Here is a 7,692-nt window from a genome sequence, read left to right on the forward strand (position 1 = left end):
ACACTCCTAATGTTAGAGTAATACTAAGCAATCCTAACCCTTACAACAAACGGGCAGACTCGGCTACCACAACTGCAAGACTTCTCATGTTTGGGAAATGCTGCATTATATCAAACAACATTCTCAGGTCAAGTTCCGAGGATTTTCACCTAAAAAAAAAATTGAAAACCCTAAAGTTCCTGACGAAGAAATCTTCACATTATCGAAAGCTCTAAGGGGTTGTTGTTGTTGTTTTATTTTTTTTTAGTAAAATTTGCTAACCGTTTTGATCTTACTATTTTGTACTACTCTGAAGGCGTCAGTTTGAATTTTCCAACCACACGATTAGTTGCAGAAGTAAATTTAGTTATGAACAGCGTTCCAAAAGTAATTAATTTTCCTGGTAAACTTCAAAACGTGGGCGACAAGCAATTTGCCGCCATCTTTATCTAGTCGGTTTATAGCAACATCTGTAAAGTTTCGTGATACTTAAGTGTTTAGAAATCAATTACTATCGATGTTGGATGAACATGAAAATGTCGGTTTTAAAAATCACTAAGGTGTAGGAAAGGTATGTAAATGTATATATATATATCATATAGAACTTATTTCCATGAACAAACCTTCCGAAAATAAATACATAGTTTATCGTTAATATTTGATTTAAAAACCAGAGGCATGACTGGAAAACAAAACTTGTAAGTAATAGATTAATTTAATTTCGCGGGCCTAGTCTAGTACAGCGGTTAGCGTACCGAATTGTGGTGTTGAGATTTAGGGGTTCGAGTCCCGTTATGGCAAAAAATTAAATCGCGTTTGGCATTTTGGGGACATGGATGCGTTATCAGAGTGACGGTCAAATCCCACTATTCGGTGTGACATGAATAATCCAACAGTTGATGGTGAGTGGTGCTTAATACCTGCTTATCTAGTGTAGATAACCGTTGTGTAGTTGTCCCTAAATTTGGAGTGATAGACATGAGCGTGGTGCACTTTTTTTTTTTCGGCAACGATACGCGAACCATAAACCCTCTGATTCACATTCTGCGCACGCTAACCTTTGTGAAGTCAGCTAACAAAATTCAAATGTTTCTCTGCATTCTTTATACTTGACAAAGAAATAAGAAGTTTGATCCTTTGATTAAAATATTCAGTTTATTTCCGGTCTATTTACAGCTTCATGAGATCATGTGTATCTAAGACAGTGACGCCTATCGAAAGAATGACAGATTCTCGTCTAAGCAGAAAAACAACAGCAAGAGTTTGTAGAAAACTGGCCGTTTTGTGAGCAATTAAAGCGGAAGAAAAGACTGAGTCATTAACAGTTGAGAACAGATTTGTACCACACATGAAAATCGTTCATAAAACTACAAGAAAAAAAAAAAGAGCGTAAGAAACAGCTGATGCTCAGGCGTGTCCGTCTTCCAGCCAATGAAAGTTACTCTTTCACAAAATAATTCCCGAGTGTCTATTTCCCAGCCAATGAAATTTACTCTTTCATGAAATAATATCTGAGATCAACGTTAGGAAACCTCGCATGCTGGAAATGACACCCGAACATTGATTGGCCTAACGTTTAATTTTAATTTAACACTTAATTTGATCTATAAATTGTTAATACCCACAATATCAAAACTATAGAAATCCACTTTCAAGTATACGAAAAGGCTTATGGCCGTGGGTTGAATTTATGTGATGTTTTTTTTTGTTAAGTTTTTACTAAATTTCCAGAGCAATAATGAAATGGGGATGTGATGTTGTTCCACACGTACATTCCTGAACGATAAAGTTTGGCATATATCCAAGCACTCTTTGGTTTGAAGCACTTGTATTCAGACTTATCCTCGCGACAAATAAATGTAACAAACTTCCTGTATTGTTAAAATACACAAGAGAAACAAAAACAGTTAAGCCCAAGACATACAGGATAACTTACAATCAACGTCATGCCGGTGTTAGTTCATCAGGGGAAATATTCTACATACAGGAAACGCCATGTATTCCGCCGGAAACTAGGCTTAACCTCTTCAGGAACTTCTTATTATATCCGTCTATCTCTACCTCCATCTGATCTTACTCACATACAGAGTTATTACAAAATTTGTAATTCGTTTCGTATGATATATACGTATATAGTTTTCAGTGAAAATCAGGATAAACTTACTTTATTGTCTGTAAGTTGAAGATAACGTTACAGCATTACCCGAAACGTTAAATATATTTATATCTGTAAGTTGAAGATAACGCTACAGCATTACCCGAAACGTTAAATATATTTATATCTGTAAGTTGAAGATAACGTTACAGCATTACCCGAAACGTTAAATATATTTATGTCTGTAAGTTGAAGATAACGTTACAGCATTACCCGAAACGTTAAGTGTATTGATATCTGTAAGTTGAAGATAACGTTACAGCATTACCCGAAACGTTAATATATTTATGTCTGTAAGTTGAAGATAACTTTACAGCATTACCCGAAACGTTAAATATATTTATATCGGTAAGCTGAAGATAACGTTACAGCATTACCCGAAACGTTAAATATATTTATATTCGCTTAACACAAGACCAAGTTTGAAACTTACCCAAAATATACATTTACTAGCAAGTAAAGAATCAGTGAGAATGGTTACGATGTGTTTGTTTGTCTGTCGCTAAGCACGAAGCTACATAATGAGTTATCTGTGCTGTGCCCCACAAGGGTATAGGGCCCGGCATGGCCAGGTGGATACGGCACTCGACTCGCAATCTGAAGGTCGCGGGTTCGAATCCCCGTCACACCAAACATGCTCGCCCTTTCAGCCGTGGGGGTGTTATAATCTGACAGTCAATCCCACTATTCGTTGGTAAAAGAGTAGCCCTAGAGTTGGCGGTGGGTGGGGATGACTAGCTGCCTTCCCTCTACTCTTACACTGTTAAATTAGGGACGGCTAGCGCAGATAGCCCTCTTGTAGCTTTGCGCGAAATTCAAAAAACAAACAAACAAGGTTTTTAGCGCTGTAAGACTTCAGACGTACCGCTGAGCCACTGGGGATGTGAATCGTCATTTAAATTTTTATAGATTTATGGTCAGATATTTGGTTTCATCAGTTTCTATGCAGAAGTCTTGTTTCCAAGCGACGGTACGTTTAATCAGTCATGTTTGGCAAAGCTACTAAGGCTATATGCCACTGTCCCTGATTTTTAACTACTGACCAGAGGGTAGACAGCCAGTTAACAGCACCCTACCAATCGCCATCCACGCTAAGGAATTGACTGTGACTCTTGTAACGCACCCACAACTTACAGTATGGGAAGTGGGTAGATTTTTAACTACTGACCAGAGGGGTAGACAGCCAGTTAACAGCACCCTACCACTCGCCATCCACGCTAAGGAATTGACTGTGACTCTTGTAACGCACCCACAACTTACAGTATGGGAAGTGGGTAGATTTTTAACTACTGACCAGAGGGGTAGACAGCCAGTTAACAGCACCCTACCACTCGCCATCCACGCTAAGGAATTGACTGTGACTCTTGTAACGCACTCACAACTTACAGTATGGGAAGGGAGTATTTTGCGATACCGCAGAAATTCGAAACCTGATTCGTCAGTCTGAGTTTCTAAGAAACGTGTTTATTGTTTCTAGAAAGACGTTTTTTTTTTATGTAAATACTCAAAATAGTCATATCCGAATCGTATCACAGACAGAAAACAAACGTGTTGAGTTTGGAAGAAAATTCGTATACTCTCAGGGAAGAGCCAAAAGTTAATGCTAGCCTTGGTGACAATCGGTCCAGCGGTTCGCCAGTTTTAAGTAAGCGCGCACGCACACAGACTTTTGTCAAACAATTGATTATATTTATTTAAAATTTTTGCTTTTTAAACGTTTATCATATTTGTTTGGTCGTGTGAATTTGCACGATAAAAGAGGTTGGAATTATTCCTTCTATAAATTATAATTCAATGTTGTTGTTTTTAAGATTTTAAAGGTTTTTAAATGGTATTCCTTCGATGAAGAAACTACCTCAAAAAACCTTGCCGTAAACCTGACAACACGTCTTAAAAACCTTACCGTAAACCTGACAACAAGTCTTAAAAACCTTGCCTTAACTTGATAACAAGCCTTAAAAACCTTGCCTTAACTTGATAACAAGCCTTAAAACCTTACCGTAAACCTGACAACACGTCTTAAAACCTTACCGTAAACCTGACAACAAGTCTTAAAAACCTTACCGTAAACCTGACAACACGTCTTAAAAACCTTACCGTAAACCTGACAACAGGTCTTAAAAACCTTGCCGTAACTTGATAACAAGCGTTAAAAACCTTGCCGTAAACCTGACAACAGGTCTTAAAAACCTTACCGTAAACCTGACAACAAGCCTTAAAAACCTTGCCTTAACTTGATAACAAGCCTTAAAAACCTTGCCTTAACTTGATAACAAGCCTTAAAAACCTTGCCGTAACTTGATAACAAGCCTTAAAAACCTTGCCTTAACTTGATAACAAGCCTTAAAAACCTTACCGTAAACCTGACAACACTTCTTAAAAACCTTGCCGTTACTTGATAATAAGCCTTAAAAACCTTACCGTAAACCTGACAACACGTCTTAAAAACCTTACCGTAAACCTGACAACACGTCTTAAAAACCTTACCGTAAACCTGACAACAAGTCTTAAAAACCTTGTCGTAACCTGACAACACGTCTTAGGGATAATAGTAATTACTATAAGCTACACATAGCGACCAAGGATTCTCCCCTTTCTGTAAAAGACTCTCTCCTACGAAACCTCTACATTCTGGTGTAAAATATAGTAAGTAGTGAGACAGAATAGTGGATTCATCAGAAGATAATATGATTCGAAGTTCAATACCTGTCCTCTATTTCCAACAAAAATATCACTGGTATATGATCTACGTTAAACCTACGTATCCTCGTGCTTGGTTTATTTTATCACCAAATATACAGGGTGGTCCAAAATTAACTACATATATTATGTCTTTTATTTAACGTAGAACTTAATGGCTGTTTTATGGCCTATATTAGGACAGCCATTTTAACATTATGTATGAGCCAAGTGTAATCCTACGTTCATTTAATTAGCTTTATTGGACTTGAATTAGTGATATATAAAACTGATAATGATACCTTTGAACACCTGATGTCACCTTGGTCTTAAAAAAAAACAAAAACATCTTCCTAAGATTAGTCATTAAATCTTTTATTACTCGTACGTTGTGAAGCTGCTTGTTACCAAGAGAGAGAAAGCCCTAGCGTGACTAACGTAGTTACAACTAACTAACAGGTAAAATGTACAAACAAAAAAACACTGAAGTAGTTACAAAATGTTTTTTTTTGGCGCACCGTGAGGATTCGAACTCCGAACTTTAGCGTTGTAAGTCCGTAAAAATATAAGAAACAGTTTATTGAAAAACTTCACAGAAAAGTGACAAATTCTTTGTGCACGTAAGTAACACAACTTTTCGTTAAATTATGATTTCATTCAAACAAAAGAAGAAGAAAAACAACAACAACAACAATAATATCGTAATATATTTCTAGCAGTATTAATTACAATTTATAAAGCATGCAACTGTTCTTAGCTCGCAGTTTCACTGATAGCAAACTGATAAAAATATCAACTGAAGTTGTTATAACGTGATGATATCAAAAACAGTTATGTAGATAGATGTTGTTATAATGTTACTACGTCTCGTATGGCGTTTCGTTTATTCTATATCAAGGTCAACTCCACGCTTATTTTACATCTTACTCAAAGTATACTAACAGGAGTAATTTCTCTTAAGTTAAGTACAAAGTTTGGTTGAAAATGAAACACTTATTTAACCTAAACTAAGCCTCAATGTAAGATCTAACAAACCAGAGAACACCTATTTAACCTGAGCTAAGCCTTAACGTAAGATCTAACAATCCAGATAATACCTATTTAACCTGAGCTAAGCCTTAATGTAAGATCTAACAATCCAGAGAACATCTATTTAACCTGAACTAAGCCTTAACGTAAGATCTAACAATCTAGAGAACACCTATTTAACCTGAACTAAGCCTTAACGTAAGATCTAACAATCCAGAGAACACCTATTTAACCTGAGCTAAGCCTTAATGTAAGATCTAACAATCTAGAGAACACCTATTCAACCTGAACTAAGCCTTAACGTAAGATCTAACAATCCAGAGATAACGTATTATTATAATATCAAATAATTGAAATTATATTTTGAAATCAAACTAATAAACCTTAAGGAATTAAAACATAGTATTTGCATATTTAGTTTATTATATATATATATTATGAACAGAGAATTATTTTTAACCGAAGTACAATATTGTGTATTAATATACACAATGTATATGTATATTAATATATACATTAAAACTTACGATGGTGGAGTTTCGAGAAGCTGATTGGACATCTTTCGCCATATGACGTCGACATTGTTATGAAACATTTTCTAATAATGAAGTCTATCGCTACACATATTAAAACTTGAAGTCTGTGCCATAAAGATAAACTTAAAAAAAAAAAAGCGAATCAAAATTTAGTTTCGTAGCTCGTCACTCTCCTTTATGATTTCCCAGGATGCTCAGTTTCACATATCAACCCTTCCTTCTCAGAATGACGTCATCACACCAACATGGCCGCCTCTTGTTATCTTTAACAAATATTCTCGGCTAACTTTACCACTGGCTATCGCTGTTGTATCCATCAGTCAAGCCAAGTAATAAAAACCAACACTTCTCCGAACCACGTGTCCAATACACTGATTTCAGTCGTGTGAGAGCGAGCCAGATGAGACTTTCTTCCTAACGGTTGCATTCGGATCGGGTCGTCCAGACAAGTTTTTCTGTCGCTACTAACCGGCGTCCGTGCACGCCACGAGCCCTCTTTCATTAGTGGCGGGCTTCTGGCCCAGCCGAGAGGCCGTAATGACGTAACAGACTGCGGTCATTATCATAAACGACAGCACACATTCACACACGGCTTTCTACGGTCTGGACTCACTATCGTTAAATACATACACACACACACACACACCGTATACCTTAGATGCTGTACCAGTAAACCCGTTTTCAGTTGTTCTTTTGTAGCCTTTCCCCCTTCTTCCTTTCATTCTTCTCTCTCATAGCGGTGGAAAGAAAAACTTTAACCCTTTTACTCACACAACCACCATCTGCTTGCTGAACCCCGTGGGCGTGTCGGCATCAGCCTCAACCCTTCTAGCCCGGGAACTTCGGGGTCGTGGGAAGCCTGTAACTTCCCTGAACTTAACGTTAAACGTCTTTAGGTAACTATGCCCTGAAAGAAACTCTGCCTTACCCCTTTCAGTGCTGGAAAATATCAAGAGTTGTTATTGTGTTTTTTTTTCAAAATTCTAGTTTGCAAACAGACACTATGTTATTATCATATTAAAGCCTATTTAGGCTTACCACTCCCATAATTTTGCACGGAAATGTTTTCTCGATTTAGTATCTTTGTCTTTTTTCTAGTTTAACAACGGAAAACAAAATTGTTTTGTTTTATTCAACACCCCGAAAGAACTCACAAGTTACTTTGCTCTGCCTAAAAACAAGTAATAAAAGTATATGACAACAGAATGACAATCCTGACTCCAGCTATCAGTGTATAGATATTGTTAGTTCTACATATTACCATATTCCTCTCAAAATTGAGAAATCACATCGTCATTACAACACAAGAAAAAA

General features: G+C 36.8%; 1 long non-coding RNA gene across 1 annotated transcript in view; it reads right to left on the reverse strand.

Moving 5' to 3' along the window:
* The window catches only part of LOC111083241, a 14,871-nt gene extending 7,991 nt beyond the window's left edge, over nt 1–6,880 (reverse strand). Inside the window, exon 1 of the long non-coding RNA XR_002608894.1 lies at nt 6,370–6,880. This is a non-coding gene — a long non-coding RNA (uncharacterized LOC111083241). The remainder of the gene's footprint in view (nt 1–6,369) is intronic.
* Nucleotides 6,881–7,692: the final 812 nt, after the last annotated feature.

This window comes from Limulus polyphemus, unplaced genomic scaffold (genome assembly GCF_000517525.1).
Source record: "Limulus polyphemus unplaced genomic scaffold, Limulus_polyphemus-2.1.2 Scaffold8721, whole genome shotgun sequence".
Lineage (NCBI taxonomy): Eukaryota > Metazoa > Arthropoda > Merostomata > Xiphosura > Limulidae > Limulus > Limulus polyphemus.